Below are 21,501 nucleotides of genomic sequence, written 5' to 3' on the forward strand. Positions count from 1 at the left end.
TTGAACCTACAAGTCTTTGTGCGGGCTCGGTTATTTTGTGCCCAGCCAGACTGCGGCAATATAGATTCTGAAAAATAATCATGCAAAGATCCTCAAAATTAAGGAATCAATAAACCAAATTAAAAATTCAGTAGAAAGTATCACCAACAGACTACTTCACTTGAAAGACAGAATTTCAGGCGATGAAGACAAAATATATAATCTTGAAAAAAAAGTTGACCGTAGAGAAAAGATGTTAAGAGACTGTGCACAGAACTTCTAAGAAATATGCGGTAACCTGAAAAGACCAAATTTAAGATATATCAGGATAGATGAAGTCTCAGAGATATAAACCAAAGGAGTTCACAATCTTTTCAATGAAATAATATCAGAACATTTCCTAAACTTAATGGAAAATCAAATGCAGGAGGCTTATAGGGCCCCAAAAATACAGAATTAAAGCAGACCCACAGCAGGGCATATTATTATGAAAATGCATAACATACAGAATAACCAAAGAATTTTAAAGACTGCTAGACAAAAACTGCAAATAATGTTTAGTGTGAAATCAGTCCAGACCTCAGCTGATTTCTCAACCTTCATAGCAAGGAGGTCTTAGAATAATATATACCAAGCTCGATTATATATACCAAGCACTGAAAGAAAATGAATACAAGCTAAGAATACTGCCAGCAAAATTAAGTTTCAGGATTGATGATGAAATAAAAACCTTTCATGATAAACACAAGTTGAAAGAATTTACAGCTAGAGAATCTGTACTTTAGAATATTCTCAATAAAATATTTCATGATGAAGAAATGAAAAAGTAAAAACGAATAAAGGGAGGAACTATACTAGAAGAATTTCACTCAAAGGAGAAACTAATTCAAACTACAAGCAAGAAATAAATCAAAATGACAGGGAAGAAAAATAATTTCTGAATAATAATATTGAAAGCAAATGGCTTAAACCCATCAATCAATAGACGTAGATTGACAGATTGGATTAAAAAACAAGACCAACAATATGCTGTCTTCAAGAGATTCACCTCATAGGCAAAGACATCCACAGACTGAAGGTAAAAGGATGGACACAAAACATATCATTCATGTGGGTCTTTTAAACAAGTAGGGGTTTCTATCCTGTATCAGATAAAGTGAACTTCAAGCCTAAGTTAGTCAGCAAGGAGAAAGGAGGCCATTTCATACTGCTTAAGGGAACTATAATGAACAAGACATAAAAATTGTAAATATTCATGCCCAAACAATGGAGAATCTACGTACATCAAACAAACCCTTCTGAATTTCAGGAATCAAATAGACCACAACACAATAATACTGGGTAACTTTAACATGCCTTTGTTACTACTGAATAGATCCTCCAAGAAAAAACTAAATAAAGAAGCTGTAGAACTAAAAAATACAATTGACAACTTAAACTTAACAGGCATATATAGACTATTTCATGCTTCAAGGACTGAATACACTTTCTTGGGAGTGCATGGTTCCTTCTCTAATATAAATCATATTATGTAAGCTATCACATATGTTGGCATACGGTTGTTATATTATCTTAATATATTTTTAGCATCTGTAAGGTTATTTTGATAGTTCCCTTTCCATTAATTTTTGTATTCTTTTTTTTTCTTAATTAGACTTGTTTGGTTTTTATCAATGTTTAGCTGTATTATTTCTTCTCTATTTAGTATATTTCTGCTCCTACTCTTATTTTTACCTTCCTACTGATTTGAACACAATTTGATAATTAATCTTGCTTCTTTCTGATACCAGTACTTTAAGTTATAAATGTTTATCTGAGTACTGTTTCATCCTAGAGATTCTGATATTTTAAGATTTTATTATTGCTTAGTTCAAAGCACTCTTTATTTACTTTTCTTGTGCTTTCTTCCTTGTCCTGTGAAATATTTATAAGTGTGCCATTTAATTTTGAAGTAGTTGACATGTGGGGGTGGGGTCCTTTATATCTAATATAATAAATCATGCAGGAAACAGTCTGCATGATTTCAAATTTTAAAAAATGGAAATGCTTTTTATATTGACTGTATTGATTATATACATGTCAAAACTGATAAAATTGGGCTGGGGTTGTGGCTCAGAGGTAGAGCACTTGCCTATCATGTATGAGGCACTGGGTTCGATCCTCAGCACTACATAAAGATATACAACTAAAAAATAAATGTTAAAAACATTTGATAAAATTGCGTACTTCAAATACGTACAATTTATTGTATGTCAATCTTACCTCAATAAATACCTACAAATATACGTGTGTATGTGTGTATGTGTTTGTAAAAATGTGCTGAGGATGTAGCTCAGTGATAGAGCACCATTCAATCCCCACTATCAATAAACAAATAAACAAATAAATAAAACAAAAATTATTGTACATGTACAAAAATATGATAATTCTATAAGTGGGAAATGTCTACAATGGAAATAAATGTCTTTGAATATAAAATTAAATATTTCAGGTTCATGTCATTATGACTCCAACAAGTGATAAAATTAATTACTTACATTACAAATGAATAGCAGTACCTAACTAGGAAGCTGCTTCAGGCCTCTGAGTAGCTTGGTGAGGAAAATATTTGCTAAAGGTGACAGCATGTACCTAGCCTATTTCCCATATGCCACAGGTCACTGGTAACAACTTTACCAATTTCTTAAGCTTTGAGTTCTGTTTGCACTCATATCTATAAACTTCTTTCTTGGCGTTGATTTTACTGTACCTCAGAGGTTCTAGTATGCCGTTTTCATTTTTATTAGACTCTAGGAATTTTTAAATTTCTTCCCTGATTTATTCAGTGATCCATTTTTCAATTCACAAGTCTACTGTTCAATCTCCATGTGTTTGAATTATTTCTGTACCTGCTCTTGTTTTTGATTTCTAGTTCATTTCCACTAAGATCTGATAAAATACAAGGAATTTTTCAATTTGTAAAATTTGTTAAGGCTTATATAATCTGTGTTTGAAAAAGCTCAATGGGCTGATGGTTCAACAATTGAATGAAGTATTCTTTAGATGTCTGTTAACTCTATTTGGTCTATATTGTAATTTAACTCTGATGTTTTTAAATTTATTTATCTTTGGTCTGGAAGACTTATCTGTTGGTGAGAGTGGCTTATTGAAGTCATGTATTACTATTGTATTTGAACCTATCTTTCACTTTATGTCATATTTGTTTTATAAAATTGGGTGCTTCAATGCTTACTGTATATATATTTACGATTGTTTTATCTTCTTTGGGAATTATCCTCTTTATCAGTATGTAGTGGTTTTTGTCTCTTCTGACTAATTTTGGTTTAAAATCTCTTTGTTGGATAGGAATACAGCTTCTCCTGCTTGTTTTCAGATTCCATTTTTTAGACTATCATTTTTCATCCATTTACTTTCAGTCTGTATATTTATTTGCCAGTTAGATGCATTTCTTACCAACAGCATGTTTAATAATCCATCAGTGAGTCCTTACCTTTTAATTGGAAAATTAAAACCATTTATATTCAGGGTTATTATTGAAAGGTATGTGCTTGTTTTTGGGTTTTTTTCCTGATTGTTTTGAATATTCTGTGTTCATTTCTTTTTATTTTTTTTTCTGAAGATATACATACAATTGTAATTATATAACCTGAATTTTCTCAGAGGACATTTTTCAAGGCTAATCTCTAAAAACTATAACCAGATTATCCAAAACTAAGTCTTGTGTTTGATAACTACATATCTCAATGTCATGATTTGCAAATTCAACCATTACATACTTTGTGGGAAACTGGCTCACATTAAATTGTGATATTTTAAAATTGTTCAAGTATTTTGACTACTACCCTCCCAGCCCATATTTAGTCACTCAAATAACAGGAAAACATCACTGATCATAGGCTTAATGGGTTTAATAAATTTACCCCTTTTTGTGTTACAAAACCTAACCTGAGATAGAAGAAACAAGACAGTGAGGCTATAAAGGGAGAAAATAAGGAGCAAATGAGATACTCTACCTCCCATATTCCATGTATGTGTTTCACAGAAAAATAACAAATCCACAAAATAAATCAGCTAGAATTACAAAATACATTTGTTCCAAGGGTGCTAGAATTCAGGAATTCAGAGATAGGAGGGTAAATGGCACAGGGAGAAAAACAAAGTATTCAGACTCCCGGTAATAAAAATACACATACTGGTGTCAAAGATTCTGCCTTACATGCACCAGAAACAAAAATTCTAATTCCTCAAAGAGAAGGGAATACACAGAAGGCCTTTTGCAGAGTGGGTCCTGCCTTCCCTATCTAGGGGAGGTTAGAGAAAAGAGCTGCCACAGCCTCCTTCCAAACTACCCATCCCTTTTAGATGACATGCAACACAGTGGCCTGCAGCAGCCTTCAGTTTGGCAGGAGATGGATGCAGTGAAAGGACCTTCTTTGCAGATGTTGAGCTGTTCAAGGCAGACTGAAGGTAGACTGTCTTGTGGAAGAGTCTGTTACTTAAGAATACCTCCAAGGAGAACAGGCGCAACCGGAAAATGTATGCTTTTCCAGGGGTCTTTACTTCATTAACACTAATGGTGAATAAAAGAAAGAAGATAGAGAAGAGGCAGCCACTGATAATGTATGAGGACTGCTGTGAGGAAAGCCAAGGGCAAACCAGTTCTTTTCTATATTTGACAGTTGCTGGTGCATTTCACTTCCTTTATTGAACCAATGATTTTCAAAGCAGTATAGTGAGTAGAGAAGCAAACTGACCAGCTGACCAACTTGATGGATGGGAAAGAGACTCACAAACATCCCCTGGATAAGAAAAAGGTTAAAAAGCATGTAGGTGATTATCTTGCTGACACTAGGGAGTGGATGGGGCTTCCTCCCTGATACCTCAAATATTAGGTAAGCAATATCTTGAAACCAAATGACATTCACAACTTTGCTAAGCACAAACAGGGGAAGCACCCAAAGAGCAATGAAATTTGATGTGAGGAAGAATTCCAGCTATTACCTAACATCTCCATATAGTGATGGATCACCAGTAATTCCGGCTGTTACTGACTGAAGCACAGGAATAAACACACGATAAAACAAGAGGAGACTGAATCAGAATACTCCATCATTCCAAGCACAGCCCTGGAAAATTCTGCTAACCATACGTGGCTTACTCTTTTGTTTACGCTCTATACTCTGGGCTCTACACTATTTACCCTTCTTCTACTTCTAATGGATTCAAGCATCTAGCTTTGAGAAGGTACAAATACCCCAGGTGGAGTCTTTGATTCCCCTGCCAAGGTCCTGGAGAAAGTTTTTGGGACTGTCAGCCATCTCCTCACCACCCACACTGTCAACTACACAGATCAGAGAGGAGCACCCAAGTCTCTCATTATGAAGGACCAGTCGCTCCTTTACTCACCACAGGCTTTCTTGGCCCTCCACACCTGGCTGCCTGCTCTACATAGGTGCTCCCAGGGCCAAGGCTGCTGTCCCTGCACTGGGCATTCCAGGCCACACAGACCTGTTTTCTTCTCTTTTTAATCTCAGAGGTTAGATAGTTTATTGTATTGATAATGTGTGATTCTTTCCTAACTCTCATTTGCTTTACTAGTCTTCCAGTGAGATTTATTCTTTGGCATGCTCTCATGATTGTGTTTATCTTTCTTCCTCTTTTAGATATGGGTTTTTGTAAGTACCTTTTGTAGTGTTGGTTTAATAGTCATGAATTCCCTTAGTTTATGCCTGTCTTCTAAAGTCTTTGTTTCTCTTTTGGTTCTTATGGATATCTTTGTTGGGTATAATAATAACACTAATCTAGGTTGGCAGTTATTTTCTTTCAGGCCTGAAATACATAATTTTATGCTCTCTTGGCCTTTATAGAGTTTCTGCTAAGAAATTTGATGTTTTTCTGATGAGTGTATCTTTAAAATATGATTTGGCACTTCTCCCTTGAAGCTTTTAATAATCTTTCTTTGTTATTCTGTCCTTTTGGTAATTTAACTATAGAATGTTGTGGAGAGTTCTTTTACTGATTATGTCTGAAAGGAAAGTGAGGAACCGCAAGTTGGGCAAGCAAGAAATGAAAGGAGACCAGGCAGGGATACACAAGAGAGTTTATTTGTCAGAGCTGACAAATAAAGACCATCTCTCCATAGATGGAGAGAGGCAATACAAGCTTTGGGTTTGAGACATTTATGGGGGTGGCTCAGAGATTAGAGCCAGGCGGGTCCTAATGTGGGCAATTAAGGGTGGGGTTGATAAGCCCTTGGGTGGGAAAGAATGTAGGCAATTGGGGGGGGGTGTATGAGGGAGTGGTGAGCCTTTCTCAGAAAGGACCTTGGGCAGGAAAGCAAAATTTTTCTTAAGATGGCCATCCAGATACTAAACAAGACTTACAACATCTATTTTGAGTTCCCAATGCTTCCTGAACATGAATGTCTTCTTTGTCTTTCCCAGATTTCTTAGTATTTTCGATTATTTCATTGAATAAATTTTCTATGCCTTTAATATATAACTTATCTCCCTCTTTTATTCTGATTATTCACAGAATAATTCACAGATCTTTTAACGATGTCCCAAAGTATTCTTGTTCTTTTTGTTCATTTATTCTTTTCCTTTCTTTTTTCTTCCTCCTTTTGTCTTCTTCTTTTTTTCCTTCTCCTCCTCATTCTTATCCTCCTCCTTTTTCTTTGCATTTTGATTATCTGAATGTAAAGTGTTGTCTTTTGTTATGCTCGAATTCGGAACTCCCAAAAGACCACCAGAGACCAAGATCCATATAAGCAGCAAAGAGGTGTTTATTGCAAGCTAGCTTGGTCCTCCACACACACACACAGAAACTGGTGACACTGAGAGGCCCCGAGCCCAGGGTTTGCAGCAGTTTTATATACTCTTTGGGGAAGGCAGGGACTTCACATACATCATAGCATCTCTTAGCAAATCATCACACACCACGGGAAAGTCATAAAACAACTCTAAAACATGGTTAGCACATTCACTGGCGGGAACAAGTTGGGTAAGGGTGATTGGCCAGTAAAAGAGGGGGATTCGTTTGAACTGATTGGTTTAAGCCATGAGGAGAGTACTGCTGAACTACCTGGTTTCCCAACATGTTATCAACTACCAGCTACTAGGAGGGTCATCTGGCATCTCAGGTATTTCCCTGTCTCGTGCTGATTGGTGGCTGCTGGGGGTTGCTATGGATCCCCACCTAGCCTGACTGAGTCAGGGACACATGGAGCAGCAGATCTCTCCTGGTATTTGTAGATAAACAACTCAGCTGCGTGGGTATGTGCCTAGGAGTGCTCCTGGGTCTTTCCTAGGACAAAGGTCACGCCCTCTTCCTTGGACAGGCTTTGCTCTGAGGTAGAGGCTGGTTTTTCACTTTGAGCTCTGATACTATTCTGTTTGATCTAATTTACTGGTGGGCTTTGCAATTGAGTTTTTCATCTGACTTACAGAGTTTTTTATTTCTAGGATTTCTGTTTTTTTTTTTTTTCCAAAACTTATGTCTTTATTGTTCATTTATGTCATACAATGTCTCCTTAATTCATTTAACAGTTTATTTGTATCTCTTGGAATTCAATGAGTTTTTTAAAAAAATTATTCTTTTGAGTTATTTTTCTGGCATTTCATCCACTTTCATATCTTTTGAATTACTTACTAGAGAGTTATGATGAACTTTAGAGATGTCACGTTTCCTTGTTTTTTTTTCACATTCTGTTTCTGCATTGAGTTGTGCACATCTTTGGGGGTGGATGACTCTTTACTTTTATGTGAGACCCTTCTTAGTAAGCAGGCTTTGCTTGATTGTGTGCTCTGGGATATCATTTTATTGTGTAGTGTTGAGTATAATTTCAGATGGACTTCATTGTATAATGTCCCTATCACTTCTTTGTTTGTGATTAGTGTATTTTAACACAGCCCATACTGTGTGTTGGAGCCTGAGGAACCCACCTTCTCTGTAGGTTTGTAACAATGGTCCCTTCACCTGAATATTGCCATCATTATTCTAAGTCTTATTTAAAAGAAAGAAAGAAAAAAAAAGCTTTTTTTTTCTCTCTCCTGCCCCTCCCCCTCCCTAACAAGATTAGGGAGACAATATTATCTTTTCTTACCCTATTAATTCCCCTTGAACACACCTAGCACAGGAAGGTGATGCCTGCTGAGGATCTGAGAAGTGAAATTAACAAGTGAATTCTAACAGCCATCAAGGCTCCCTGGGAACCAGACAGAACACACCTGGAATGTAACCCTTGAAGAGTTTCTTTAAAACTCCCCTGTCCCTCCTGATATGGAGAGTCACAGCCTTTGGGGCAGGAATCCCCTGTATTTCTCCTTTGCTAGCAAAGCAATACACCTTCTTTTTCCTTTTTTCAAAACCATTAAATTGGCATTGATTGGCATTGGGGATAGGGACTGAGCTTTCCTAATTTGGTTACAGATTTCACAAGAATGGGGACAGACGTGTGGTTAGAGAGCATAGTAAAGGGATACCTTCTCTGTATTTATTCCTCTTGTCTTTTGTCAGCAGGAAGCATTCTGAAGGGGTATGGGAGTATCCAATGCTGAGGTCCCTTGTGGGTGTGTGCCCACAACAATTGTTATTTCTCTGTGGTGTGTCTATGGGGGATGAATGTGTAGGAGGGGAACTTCTGGTCTCTCTCCTCAGCCATGTCTATTTGGGACCTGGTTGTTGGCTGGGAGCTTTTATCTTCCCTATCCTTTAAGTTAAAAGATTCACCAAGATTTCAGTAGGACTAGGTTATAGCTGGAGTAAGGTCTAATTTCTCTCAGATGGGCTGAGGATATAATAGCTCAGCAGCAAAATACCCACAATATGCCCAAGTTCAGTTCAGTTCAGTTCAGTTCCCAGCAACACACAGAAAGAATCCAAACAACAGTAACATAAAAACAAACCAGATAAGTAAAGTATGAGCCAAATAAAAATAATAGCCATAATAGCAATAACAACATAAAAGTAATATAGAATAAACCAAAAAGTTATAAAATAACTAAAGGAAGAACAAAGAACAGAAGAAGAGTTAAAAAAAAGACAAAGGTAAAGCAAGAGAAAAGAAAAGAGGAGCAAGAAAGAAGACAAGAAAAGAGAGGGAAAAATTAAAGAATTTTTAAAAATTAAAAATAAAATAAAAATTGAATAGATGGACAAAAAGAGTGAGTGAAAAATTTCTCCTAAGGGAGGTACTTGGCTGTACCTTTTGGGGGTCTTATGTGGTTGAAACCTGCTAGGTAGGGAGTTGTGGGGGTTGGTTGGTCACAGCTTCAGACTGTTGTGATTCCCCTCAGCTGACACCTAATAAGTGGGGGCAGAAAGCAGGCTGCACCCATGTTTCTCTCTGGATGGGTTAGGAGAATATTGATGGTGCCAAGCTATATTCTCTCTGGAGGTTTTTAGTGTGTGCACCCAGCATGGGGGATGTCAGAACCACAGCAAGCCCTCCTTCTAGACTGAGTTTGGGTGGATTATCAAGTGTGCCATGCAGTGTAGACTCATTCCAGAGGTTTTCAGTCTGTACCTTACGTAGCAAGGCTCTGTTGGGATCATTGTATGTCCTTGTCTCTGAGGATGTATATGCACCATTACCTGGGGCCTATATTCAGCCCTAGAGATTTCTAGTCTGTGCAGCTAGGGACTTGGCAAACATCCAAACTGCAGCATTTCCTGGATTTGCCCCTGAGCACAGGGGTGGGGGTTGGGGAGGTGGTAATCAAACCACAGAGTTCTGTGCTAGAGTGGTGGTCACCAGGTAACTTCTACTCACAGTGAGCAGGATCACTGACTGCTGCAACCTCCACTTAATCCCATCATAGCAGTGTTCCCTGCTATATGAACCTGGTTTGTTTCAGACACTCTCCCAAGTCTTGACTGCATCACATGGCCATCTTCCATCCAATCATTGTGGAAGGGTGTCCATGGGGACCCTGAATTGTGATTGTTCAAGATTGTCTGATCCCCAGAGCAGTTTAGTCCCTAACAGTAAGATCCTTTCCAAAATCACTCTTCTTCACTATAACACCCTATATATCCTGAGCAACATAAGGAATTGCTTCTCTAAAACTACCTTGTTGTGCAAGAGAAGTCACTCTTAGACCAAATCCCTGACCTAGATTTAAGGCTTTTAAGAATGGTGGATTTCTCCTGCACTTAAGACTGCCAGACTGCTGCTAGTATCAAGGTTGTTTCACTTTCCTACTTATCTTATGCTGTTGTGTTGGGATTGGATTAAAGTTGCAAATTGTTTTGAACTTTTCTGTGCGTTTCTTTTTTGATTTACCAAGCTGCTTAGATTTTTTCATCCCCTCTTTGTTGGTTCTCAAGAGTTCGTCCTCTCTCTTCTCAGAATATAGTTTCTCCTTTGTTGTCCTGACTTTTGTCTCCTGCAGGGTTCTGCAAAGGGTACTTCTGTTCCACCGTCTTGGCTCCATTCCTAGGATCATATTGTAAAGTTTTTCATTAATGAAAATATTTATTAACAATTATTTGGGGCTGGAGATGTGGCTCAAGCAGTAGCGCCCTCACCTGGCATGCGTGCGGCCTGGGTTCGATCCTCTGCACCACATACAAACAAAGATGTTGTGTCCGCCAAAAACTGAAAAATAAATATTAAAAAAAAATTCTCTCTCTATTAAAAAAAAGAATTATTTAAGAAATTACTTGAGCTTTGTAGTTTCTCAGAAAATTGAATGGTAATAATTGTGACTTTTTAAATATTGGACCAGAGATTTGAGCTATAAACCTAACATTTATTTCACTATTTTGAAATACTTGTTTTCTAGTCATTGTATTCCACAGCCTACAAGCTCTCTTTACTATTACAGTTTTTAAAATAAAGTACATAATTTTATGCAGCATTGCTTATTGGGAGTAATTCAGCATGGTAATCTTGGCAAATTGCATAGCTAAAGATTGTATTAATTATGAAACTGTTATTACATGTTCAAAACTGAAAGTTTAACTACTGTTATTAAAGTTACTCTCATATATGTGCCTCTATTTCTTAGTGTCTCTATTAATACTTATTGTTAAACTTTAGAAACTATAGAAGAAATTTAAGTGGATTTTTTTAGTTAAATAAAATCTATTAGCATTAGGATATATAATGAATTAAACACTTTATATGATAATTTTTTTATTTATTTTAGAAAGACATTTTCTGAGAGCCGTTGTTTTGTTTGATTTCAAGTGGCTGCTCTTAATGTTATCATTATAGATTGATTTAACTTGGTTTAATACTTTTTTATCTTTGATTTGCCAAGAACTTTAGTTGATTGTGTGGAAATGTAAGTCTTTATGTGTGGCACTATGTCATTCATCAGAACTTGGCACCTATATGAATCTTAAGAAAACAGGCTGTTTGTTCCCTGCAGAACCTATTCTATAAGCTGACTTTGTTTTATATTGTGTTTTGTGCTAGATTAAGTGATTTGGTTTAGTTTGGCTTAGGGTAAAACATCCCAGGATATTTTATAAAATCTTAGTATGTTATTAGCTCTCTGAAAATAATACTAGTTTTAAAGTTTTGCTTTTTTTTGTTGTTGGTTTGTTTGTTTTAAACTAGAACGTTGTGCCATGCCATATCCATTCTCAAGTGCCATTTGCAACTCTCATTGAAAACTATTGTAATGTTCAAAATAGTATATTGTTTTGCCTCCAAATTTTGAAAATGTGGAAGTATCTGAAAACACCAGAAATTAATTTTTCTCTTGATAATTTAATGTGGTCCTTAAAAGACATCTAGAGAAAAAAAAATTAATAGGAGATAGATATGCATGTATACACACACACATACATACACTTAGCAGAAATTGGTTTATGCAGTTATGGAGGCTGACAAGCCCCAATTTGCAGTCAGCAAGCTGGTGACCCTGTAGAGTGAAAGTATGTTCCATTCCGAGTCAGAAGGCCTAAGACCCAGAATTACTGATGGTGTAGTTTTTACTGAAGACTAGTAGGATTGAGCCCCCAAATAGCCAATATGCCAGAGGCTAATGCTGGAAAGACTTACTGTCCTCTATCACAAGACAACCAGGCAGGAGAAATTCCTATTCATGTTAGGGAGGGATGTTCACTTTCCCTAGTCTACTGATCCACTGATCTGCTTATCCAAATATGTGCTAACAACACTCCTAGAATAATGCTTGACCAAACAGATGAGAACTCAAGAACAGACTTATTAAACTGATGCACTCAAGTTGACACCCAGTGGAGGGAAATAGATGGGTTGTTTTTTTTGTTTTTTGGTAATAATTTCTTGATCACTGAAGATTATACCAAAGAGGGATTATCTGTGACAGAGATATAATATTCTTAATGTAGAATAATTTATTTTCATCATAAATTTTTAAAATTTTCAACTCCTGAATTCTGAGACTACTATTAATAGTCCCTAATTGAACTAAGAAATGTGGTTCCAAAAAAACATTTGCTTAATTCTCAGAAACTCTTTCATACATTTTTAATTTTTCTATTCTAAAACATTCTTGCTATGTGTATTAATTTATTTAGAGCTTTTCACTCTATTTAAACAAACAAGTAAAAAACCATAACAAAGTATAATTATAAAAGGTAATGAAGAAATAATACATTTTCCAATTTTAAGAGAGTCATAAAGATCACTTCCTTTCTATTCATTTGGGCTTTCTGTCATTATATGACATCCTCAAATTTTCCTACTAAACTCCTAGGTAACTTATCAACATTTGGTTATTAAAAGAAAAGTAGTACATGCAGGCACATGATAAAAAATAAAGTTATACATATAGATTTAAAATGAAGGTAAATGCTTCTTTTCCTCATTTTCTCAGCCTGTCTACCCCCAACTCTTAAAACCCTTTCTTCACTGGGAATAGTTTCCTATTTATCAACCTAGGGTGTGGGGGGAATAGGCCTGCTCAATCATGTATATCAAGTATAACATTTTTTCTGTTTATTTTTTCATGTTTTGTGCCTATATTGTTTTGACTAAGAATATTTTGTATAGGAATTTTATTCATATTTTCCATCTTACTCATCTTTTTCTGGTTCATACAACATAACTGTTTAAAAAGTATTTGTTGAACGAATCTTTCATATATAGCACATGTATCTCTTGCATTTATGGTATAAGCCATATAGGTTTACTATGTGGTTGAACCACTTTTTATTTGTTGAGTTCTCTATTGAATATTTATGTTAGAGCTAGTTTCCATCTACCATCTCTTCCTTACCTGTTTATCCATACATTTGCCAAGTTTATGCTGAGTGCTTGCTTTGTGCCACACATTTTTCTGGGGATACAAAGAGAAGAAAATCAAGGGTCTTGTTTACATGTGACTTTCATGTACAAAATTGCCTGAGATATCTTGAAAACAAAAAAATAAAACCTAAACAAATCAATTTCATGAAGACAGTAGTATATGTAATGCAATGAGAGAAGAGTTTCTATTTTAGATAGGATGACCATGCAAAGTCTTTACAATACACACACACACACACACACACACACACATACATATGTGTACAAACACACACACACACACTCACACACACACACACACACACACATATATATATATATATATATTAGTTGTAGGTTGACGCAGTACCTTTATTTTATTTCTATGTAGTGCTGGGGATCCAACCCAGTTCCTCACGCATGCTAGGCAAGCACTTTACCACTGAGCCACAACCCCGTGCAAAGCCTTTTTTGAGGAGGACTTCTGAACAAGGCCTGATTGATGAGAAAAAATATTTTAGATATCTAGGGACAATTCTAAGCAAAGAGACTCACAAGTGCAAAACCTTAGGCAAGAATAAGCTTAGTGTGTTCGAAGAACAGAAAAAAGTCCAGGACAACATAGCATCAGTGAGTATTTGCTCTTATGAATAATACTGCTTCAATGAATCTTTGTATATAAAAATATTTTTTAAAATATTTTTGTAAATATTTTTAGTTTTGGAACTGTGTAGTCCAATAGTATATGCATTTTCAATTTTGCTATCTATGGTGCATAACTTCTTTTATCCCTTGTTCTTTCTCCATCAACCTTCTCTTTCTTAGCTCTAAGGAAATTCAGTTTCTGGAGCCTGGCAGGGTTGGACATTTATGTGAAAGGAATTCCTTTTGGGAAAGAATGTGCCAAGGACTGTGAATGTTTGAGAGACTTTTGTATATTTGGAAGACAATCCAAGAGTAGGATATAAGTTTATATAGTATATGTTGTGTTAAGTAATATTTGGTTGTCTGAAAGACAGTGCTCTCCTTTGACCATTTAATAAAACTATTTAAATTCAGAAATAATTAACATTTCTCAATCTAAGAAATAATAAATTCCAAGTTTTTCTAGTTACATTTGGATACAGTACAGTATTATAAGTGATTTCTAGTTTGATACTTGGATGCAACTCACACAGACTTGTGATTAAGTTAAGGGAATTTAAAGAAGAATTGCCACCAGCCAAAGCCTTTGCTGGAATGTGGCTTTTGTGAAGTATGGCTTTTAAAATAGTTTTAGAAATCCTTGATACTGCTACTTTGGTAAATAAATACAATTTTTAAATGCTTCTTTATGAAAAGGCATTATTTACTTTTAAACAGTATCACTTATGATTTTTTAGACAAATTAGAAATTTTAGATTGGCCAAGAACAAATTTTGTTTCATGAAGTGTTTTAATTACCAGGTAGATAAGGAGTGTCAAGTCATACTTGAGAGCATAGAGATGTTTGTTTGAATTTTTTCAATCTATATTTTTTTTGATGGGGGAATATAGGAAACTTTGTCAGATATATCACGCTTCTTATGTGCCTAGAGAGAGAAGGAGATATGCAATATGCTTAATTTCTTTTTCTTTTTTTTTTGAAAGAAAAATAAATTTTACTTCCTTTGAGAATTAAAAATAACTTAGAAGAATTATGTTAGGAATCTGTGATGGAGAGAGAGCATTTTGATTTAACAGATGCTATTGTGATATGTAATGTTGATTATAGAGTTTTTTTTTTAAACTAAGTAAGCTTCTCCAGTACAACTTATAAACAAATTTTAGTTGGAAATTGATTTTACTTTGCTTTTTGAATCTGGTATAGATTACTAATAATAAATCAATTAATTTACATTTGATCTGTAATGATTAAGCAACCCGGTTTTTCTCATTGTCTGCTACAAAGTCATCTAACTAGTTTTAATGTGAATATATACTTTTACTGAAAATTAAGTTCTTGATATCAAATCTTTATGATAAGGACTGGAATTAGTATTTTATTAGCCTTAATCCATTGTCCTTAAAAGGATAGAAATGTAAAATATGTTGCATGTTTACAGAAATCCATTCCTATTATAATATGTGGATATGTATTTTAATTGTTTGAATCATTAAAACATCTAATTTTTGCCTAAGAATATGCAAATGTGCCATTAAATCTGTTTTTTAAGATTTTTCCAGTTTAATGTCTGAATCCAAATTCATAAAGAGTTGGAAAAATGAGATGTCTGAGCTATAGGATTCACAGGGATTTCATATGAAGCCTATTTAATCAGGATAACACTGTTATTAATATTCATAATGTCAGCTGGAACACAAATGACAGACTATGGGGCCTAAAAATTTTACTTGGTGAATTTATTAAAAGTAGCTTAAAAAATTAATGGAATTTAAGTAAAGTTGGTGAATATGAAAATCTTATGTTAGCAGAAAAAAATCTCTATTAGAACTTTCTTTAAGATCATTTTGCATTGATGTCTTTTGACAGATTTCATTGGTACTTAAAGAAGAAAGATGCATGAATGGTCATTTAAGAGGATTTAAACACATTGGCACATTAATTTTTACATGAATAATAAGTACTTTCCAAAAGCAATTAACTTACAGTGTACAAGATATGAATTGAAAAATAAGACTCTGACATCAAGGGCAAAGCAAATGTGCTGTACATTTTAAACTTAGTGACAGGATTTTTTAATATTTTGATTTATTTTATTTTTAGAGTTTGCAGAGGATATGACTTAGAATATGGTTATATTAATGCATTTGAAAGAAAATTAGAAGGGCATTAATTTAATGCTCTCTTTCTCTTAAATGATATTGGTATTGTGTTAAGCATTATCTTCTCCAAGTCATTTGCATTTATTGAAGAAGTAAACGTTTGTTGTGCTAATTGCAGTATTTTATTAGAGAACATGTTCAATGCTTTAGAAAGCTTTAGATACCAAAAGCTTTAGATACCAATGCTTTAGATACCAATTAGGTTTAGTGGCAGAAATACATGTTTTAACAAACACTTTTGATTATAGCATTACTTAAAAGTATAATAAGCTTCTGAAAGTTCTGTGTGAGAAGTTAAGGACCATCTGACTAGTAGAGTAGTAAATTCATCCTGAATTTTAGGCTGGGAAAGTAAAAACTTAAGAATGCTGTGAGACCAGCATGCACTTTATGTTGCACAAGGCTTATTACTTTTTACATTTTAAAATATGCTTATTATGGAAGTTATACCAGTATTTAAGTTTCTGTTTTTATTATTGGTGTTCATTAAAAATAATTAATTTTAGAACATTCTGTGAAATCAGTAAAATTATTTGTTTTACAAACTTTTATAAAAATTTTAGTACTTTTGAAAACATAACTAGTTATTATTGAATATCAGTCTAATTAGGCCTTGAGCCTTGCCATTGAGAGATCATAGGTATTCATAATGGTAGTTCAGATGGATACTAGAAGGTTCACTTCCAGTCTGTGTTTAGGAATTGTCCAGTACGTTTTGAAACTCAGAGCTTTATTGGAAAAAGCATTAACTTAATGGGAGTATTTACAAATTACCATAGTTTTATACTGTATGGAATGAAATCAAATGGGTATACTAGTTAATATTATTTGTCTAGTGGCTTTTAAAGAAAGTGTCATTGGATTTTTTGTTTTGGGCCCCGATGTATTCACTTATGTACCCAGGAGAGGGCAGCATTTTACTATGTCAGGCTCATAAAAGAATTTGCCCTGCTTAGACTGTCAATGTTTCTTGTAATTACTCCCAGTATATTTGTTGCTTGCTTATGAATTAACTTGCATTTATGGAACTAAATCATTCCAATCATTTAATTACACCTGAGGAGCTGAACTATAATTGCTTGCTTCCAACTAGGATCTGATATGGCTTGAGCAGTATTAATTTGGTGTTTACTTTTCTGAGTGCTAAAAGCATTAAAATGATTGTGCAATGGGATTACATTTTACTAATTGCTGGCATTCATTAGCTGGGTAAATGATGAGGAAGAGTGACTGTATATTGCAGAGGGATAAAATTATGGTTTTAAATAGTATATTACTAAGCACATTAAAGCCTGTAAGACATGTTTTAAAATACTCCAGAGGTTATTAAAGACTGTATTTTCTACATGTCTTGCTATATGAATCTCTTATTAAAATACTTCAATTATTATTAACCTTTTTGGGCAATATGTAGGGAAATGGCTTCATTGACTGGAACATATTTCTTTGATATTAATAACTTCCTATATTTTCAACTAATCCAAAAGTAAATGAGGAACTTAGAAAAAGATTGCCAACTCCAGATCAACATATTTAGAGAAAATTGGAAAAGGAGAAGCTTACTACAGCTTTATTTGAGGACTTTTTATAGAACGCAGGGTTCTAGCTGTGAGGTAAATCTAATTTTATTCCCTTTTAAAGCAAGACAAAAACAAAACAAGAAACTTACATAGCTTTTACCATGTTTACTATGAAAAACAAGTACAACAGAGAAATACCAATAATTTCACAATTTAATGATTTGACTTCTTTGATTTAAAAATTACAATAACAAGATTAAATTGCTTTTACAAGTTTAAATGTTTTATATGAATATATGTATAGCAAACTCAGATTAATAAATTTGAAATTTTTGGTGCACAAATTATAGCATAAACAGTAAAATTTTTTAGATGCAAGAAATTATAGTTGGAGAAATGTTAAATAAATTAAATGTTCTGTAACCAAAGCAGCAAAAATGTCTAAAAAACTTAACTTGAACTATATTTATGAAAATATAACTGAGGAAAAGAACCTTTTTTTGAGAAAAAGATTTTATTTCACCTGTTGAAATAGATTTAATTGTCCTATTGTAAATGTTTTCAAAAACCATTTATCCTTTTAATTCTCTGTTAAACAAAGGTAAGGTTTAGGTGTGTTCTGATATATTGTTTTAAGTTTATTTATCTAGAGTTGGCTTTATTTTAGCTTCAATCTTGGAGTAAAAACCAGGGACATTGCCAGAGCAAATAAGAACAAAAGTACAAATGGAGGACTGGTCAAAAGGTAAGGACTTTTAAGGTATTAATATGAAGCGCCAGGTGTTGTGGCAGTTCAAGGCACTGAATGAAATGTGTTTGTTCTAACCAATATGTGAGGCAGACATGCACACATGCAAACATATGTGCACTTGGGCGTGTGCGCGCACACACACTCACACACACACACAAAGGATACTCACACAAAGAGATCCATGTATTACAAAAGAGACACAAAGACCCAGAAAAAGAGACATACATGTGCACACAAATAAAGAGGTAAACATAAAAAAGACACTGAGAGGAAGAGGAAAAAGATGCATGGAGAAATAAAAACATATATACAGAAAGAGAAGATGGTGACACAGAGAAAGAGAGATACAGAGGCACACTCACAGAGAAAAAGACATAGAAAGGGATGTAATTAGAGAGGAAGACACAGACAAACATAGACATATATACAGAAACACAGAGACTCAGAATAAGAGATACAGTGAGAAGACGAAGTACAATGAGGGAGAGACAGGAAAGAAAGATACACAAAACTAGAAGCACAGGCATACACACAGATAAACACACAAAAAAGACTCTCAGAGGCAAAAGTCATGCATAGTAGATAGAAGAGACAGAACATACACATACACTACACATAGAAATAGACTGAGATACGTAGATATAGAGACAGACATAGACATTCACATCTTGAGACACACCCAGAGGCACTTCAAGAGGGAAAGAATCAGAAGGAGCAAGAGAGATCTGCAGAGATATAAGATATGTGGAGATGTGGGGATGGAAACAAAGATTCTTTGAGAAAGAGAGAGAGAGAGACAGGAAGAGACAGAGAGAAGCAAATACAATTACACATAGGCCTAGAACACAGCCTAAGAGAACAGTCGTACACAGAAACAGTTTGAAAGTCATTTCAAACTCATAGACTGAGAGCCTGAAATAGATAGACAGATAAATGAGTGGTAGTACATGTAAGCAGCATCTACATGGAACAGGGAAAAAGAGGATTTAAAGTCTATTATGGTAAAATGTTGAAGATATGGAATCCTTAGAAAAATGAATCATTTGAATATAATACAGTTGAAAACTTAAACCTTTATATACATCTTTTTCATTTCTTCTCAATTTTATAATTTAAAATATAGAATTCTTACTAAAGTACTATATAATCTTTCCCTTTTGTGTTTCCTTTTACCAACAATAATGCTCTTTTCAAATTCACCTATATTCAGGCACATTATTCCTTGTTTTAGAAAGTTGAAGGCTTTTTGGGGTGGGGGCTGTTTCATAGTCATTATGTTAAATCAGTTGATTACATATTTTTTCCTTAAGTATTACAAGATATTATGCTTTCTGAGTACCTTTTTCTGAATTCTGCATTGTTTTTGACTTCCATATAAAAACTTATATAAAAGCATATATAACCTATATGAACCCTCTTGCTGATAATGCTGTCGTTAGTAATTTCCTTTCTAACTTGGGACTCTGGGCTGCTTGTTACAAATTTAGCATCCAGATGACTTATTGAATTGTGTGTAAAGTAGTAATACATAATATCTGAGTAATGTGATTAAAGGTTCTTAATGTTAATTGTTTTAATGTATGGACTATGTGACATTTAATTTTGACCTATTTATGTTCAAGTTTATGATAAGAATATATTGGTGTGTGATTAACTAATTTTTGTTGTAGATATTTTTATTTATTTATTTTTTTGCCAGTGCTGGGTATCAAACCCAGGACCTCATGCATGCTAGGCAAGCACCCTATCATTGAGCAACATTCCAGCCCAGTATTTTTATTATTTTATTCAAGTAAGCAAGCAACATTCTTCGTTTCAGGAGTTCAGAAAGCATTCTCCTCAATTTACTTACAAAATAAGAAAACGTAAGCAAATTGCGACGTACCTATTGTTTATATTCCCTGTTCACAAGTCACATTGCTGTGAAAATCATATTGTTCAAATCAGAGGCCATAGGGCCTTTAAGGAGCCAAAGGAATTAATGTTTAATGTATCTAAAAAGTGGGAAGACAAGAAGGAATTACTTCTTATAATTGTAAAAGTGACCATTCTTTTCCTGGCCTTGTTATAGAAACACTGCTGAAATATTTTAAGTCCAAAGAGTTGATAAGGTAGATAATGTAACAAATATAACCATTAATGATTTTGTTTGTTTTTATCATTATAGACATCTTGGAAAATGTAAAGCCAAGGTTGGTAGAAGGGAGTAGTGAAGATATCTACAAAATGTGTTCAACTTTCTTTAAAGAACTTAAAAACAACACTGACTGTATTGTTTAAGTCGATAGAAGGATCTAAGTGTGAATATATATGTGTTGCCATATGGGGATTGGTACCAATAATGTTTTGCCTTTTGTGAAAACTTTCTATTTTTTCAGCATTTTCTTTTGTCTCCTTTTAAGAAATGAAATGTCATAATCAAAGGAGTTTATGCTTATGTAAAATCAACCCTTAGAAAAAACAACTTGACCTATGATTGATTGCTTAGCCCTCTTTAGCACTTACACTTAGCCCTTTTGTATGTGTATATTCTGTATCCTAGAATTCTGCCAATTGTGGATGGAAAATATGTGGAAATAAAAATTGCTTCTGTACTGAACATGGGCAGACATTTTCTTTTGTCATTATTCCTGAAACAATACAATGTATCAACTATTCACATAGTATTAGGTATTAAAATTCATCTAGAGATGATTTTAAAGTATATGGAAGGATTGTAAATAGGTTATATGCAAATTCTATGACATTTTTTATAAGGGATTTAAGCATCTAAAGATTTTGATATCTATGGGGGTTCCTGTACCAATTCCCCATGTATACCAAAGACAACTGTACTCATTTACTTTGTAAGAAAAAAGGCATGGAGATCAGAAAGCTTGTATGAATAATTATTTGGAATAATGTTGTAGTTTCCTGAATATTTTTTATATTAATTCAGGTAATTTTTATTAGCAGAAACATGGTCTAATGGTTTTATGGCACTCAATGATCCTTAGGAGATAGTTTATGTATTATTTATTGATAAATGCTTCTGCCATAAGTATATATAATTCTAATAATGTAGGTTAAAATGAGGGCTAGATACCAGTTAAATTTAGAAAATTGTGAGAAACTTATTTAAATTTAGAACCTTTAGGGGTCAGTGTTCCCTAAGAAAGGTTAAAAAAGGTTACTATGCATACCAAAATTAAATATTAAATCTGCTGTCTTTTAAATATTTT

The 21,501-nt window shown here is 34.2% G+C and overlaps 1 protein-coding gene and 1 pseudogene across 8 annotated transcripts in view; one reads left to right on the forward strand and one right to left on the reverse strand.

Annotated features, from left to right (window-relative positions):
* The window catches only part of Mipol1 (mirror-image polydactyly 1), a 343,144-nt gene that overhangs the window by 72,436 nt on the left and 249,207 nt on the right, over positions 1–21,501 (forward strand). For 2 of the 8 annotated variants that reach the window (XM_076850217.2, XM_076850219.2), the window contains exon 2: positions 18,197–18,274. The exons of the other annotated variants lie outside the window; for them this stretch is intronic. The gene's annotated coding sequence lies outside the window, so the exon portion shown is untranslated. The remainder of the gene's footprint in view (positions 1–18,196; positions 18,275–21,501) is intronic. 8 annotated transcript variants of the gene reach the window in all.
* LOC143393781 (etoposide-induced protein 2.4 homolog) lies at positions 4,476–5,297 on the reverse strand (annotated as a pseudogene).

This window comes from Callospermophilus lateralis, chromosome 3 (genome assembly GCF_048772815.1).
Source record: "Callospermophilus lateralis isolate mCalLat2 chromosome 3, mCalLat2.hap1, whole genome shotgun sequence".
Classification (NCBI taxonomy): domain Eukaryota; kingdom Metazoa; phylum Chordata; class Mammalia; order Rodentia; family Sciuridae; genus Callospermophilus; species Callospermophilus lateralis.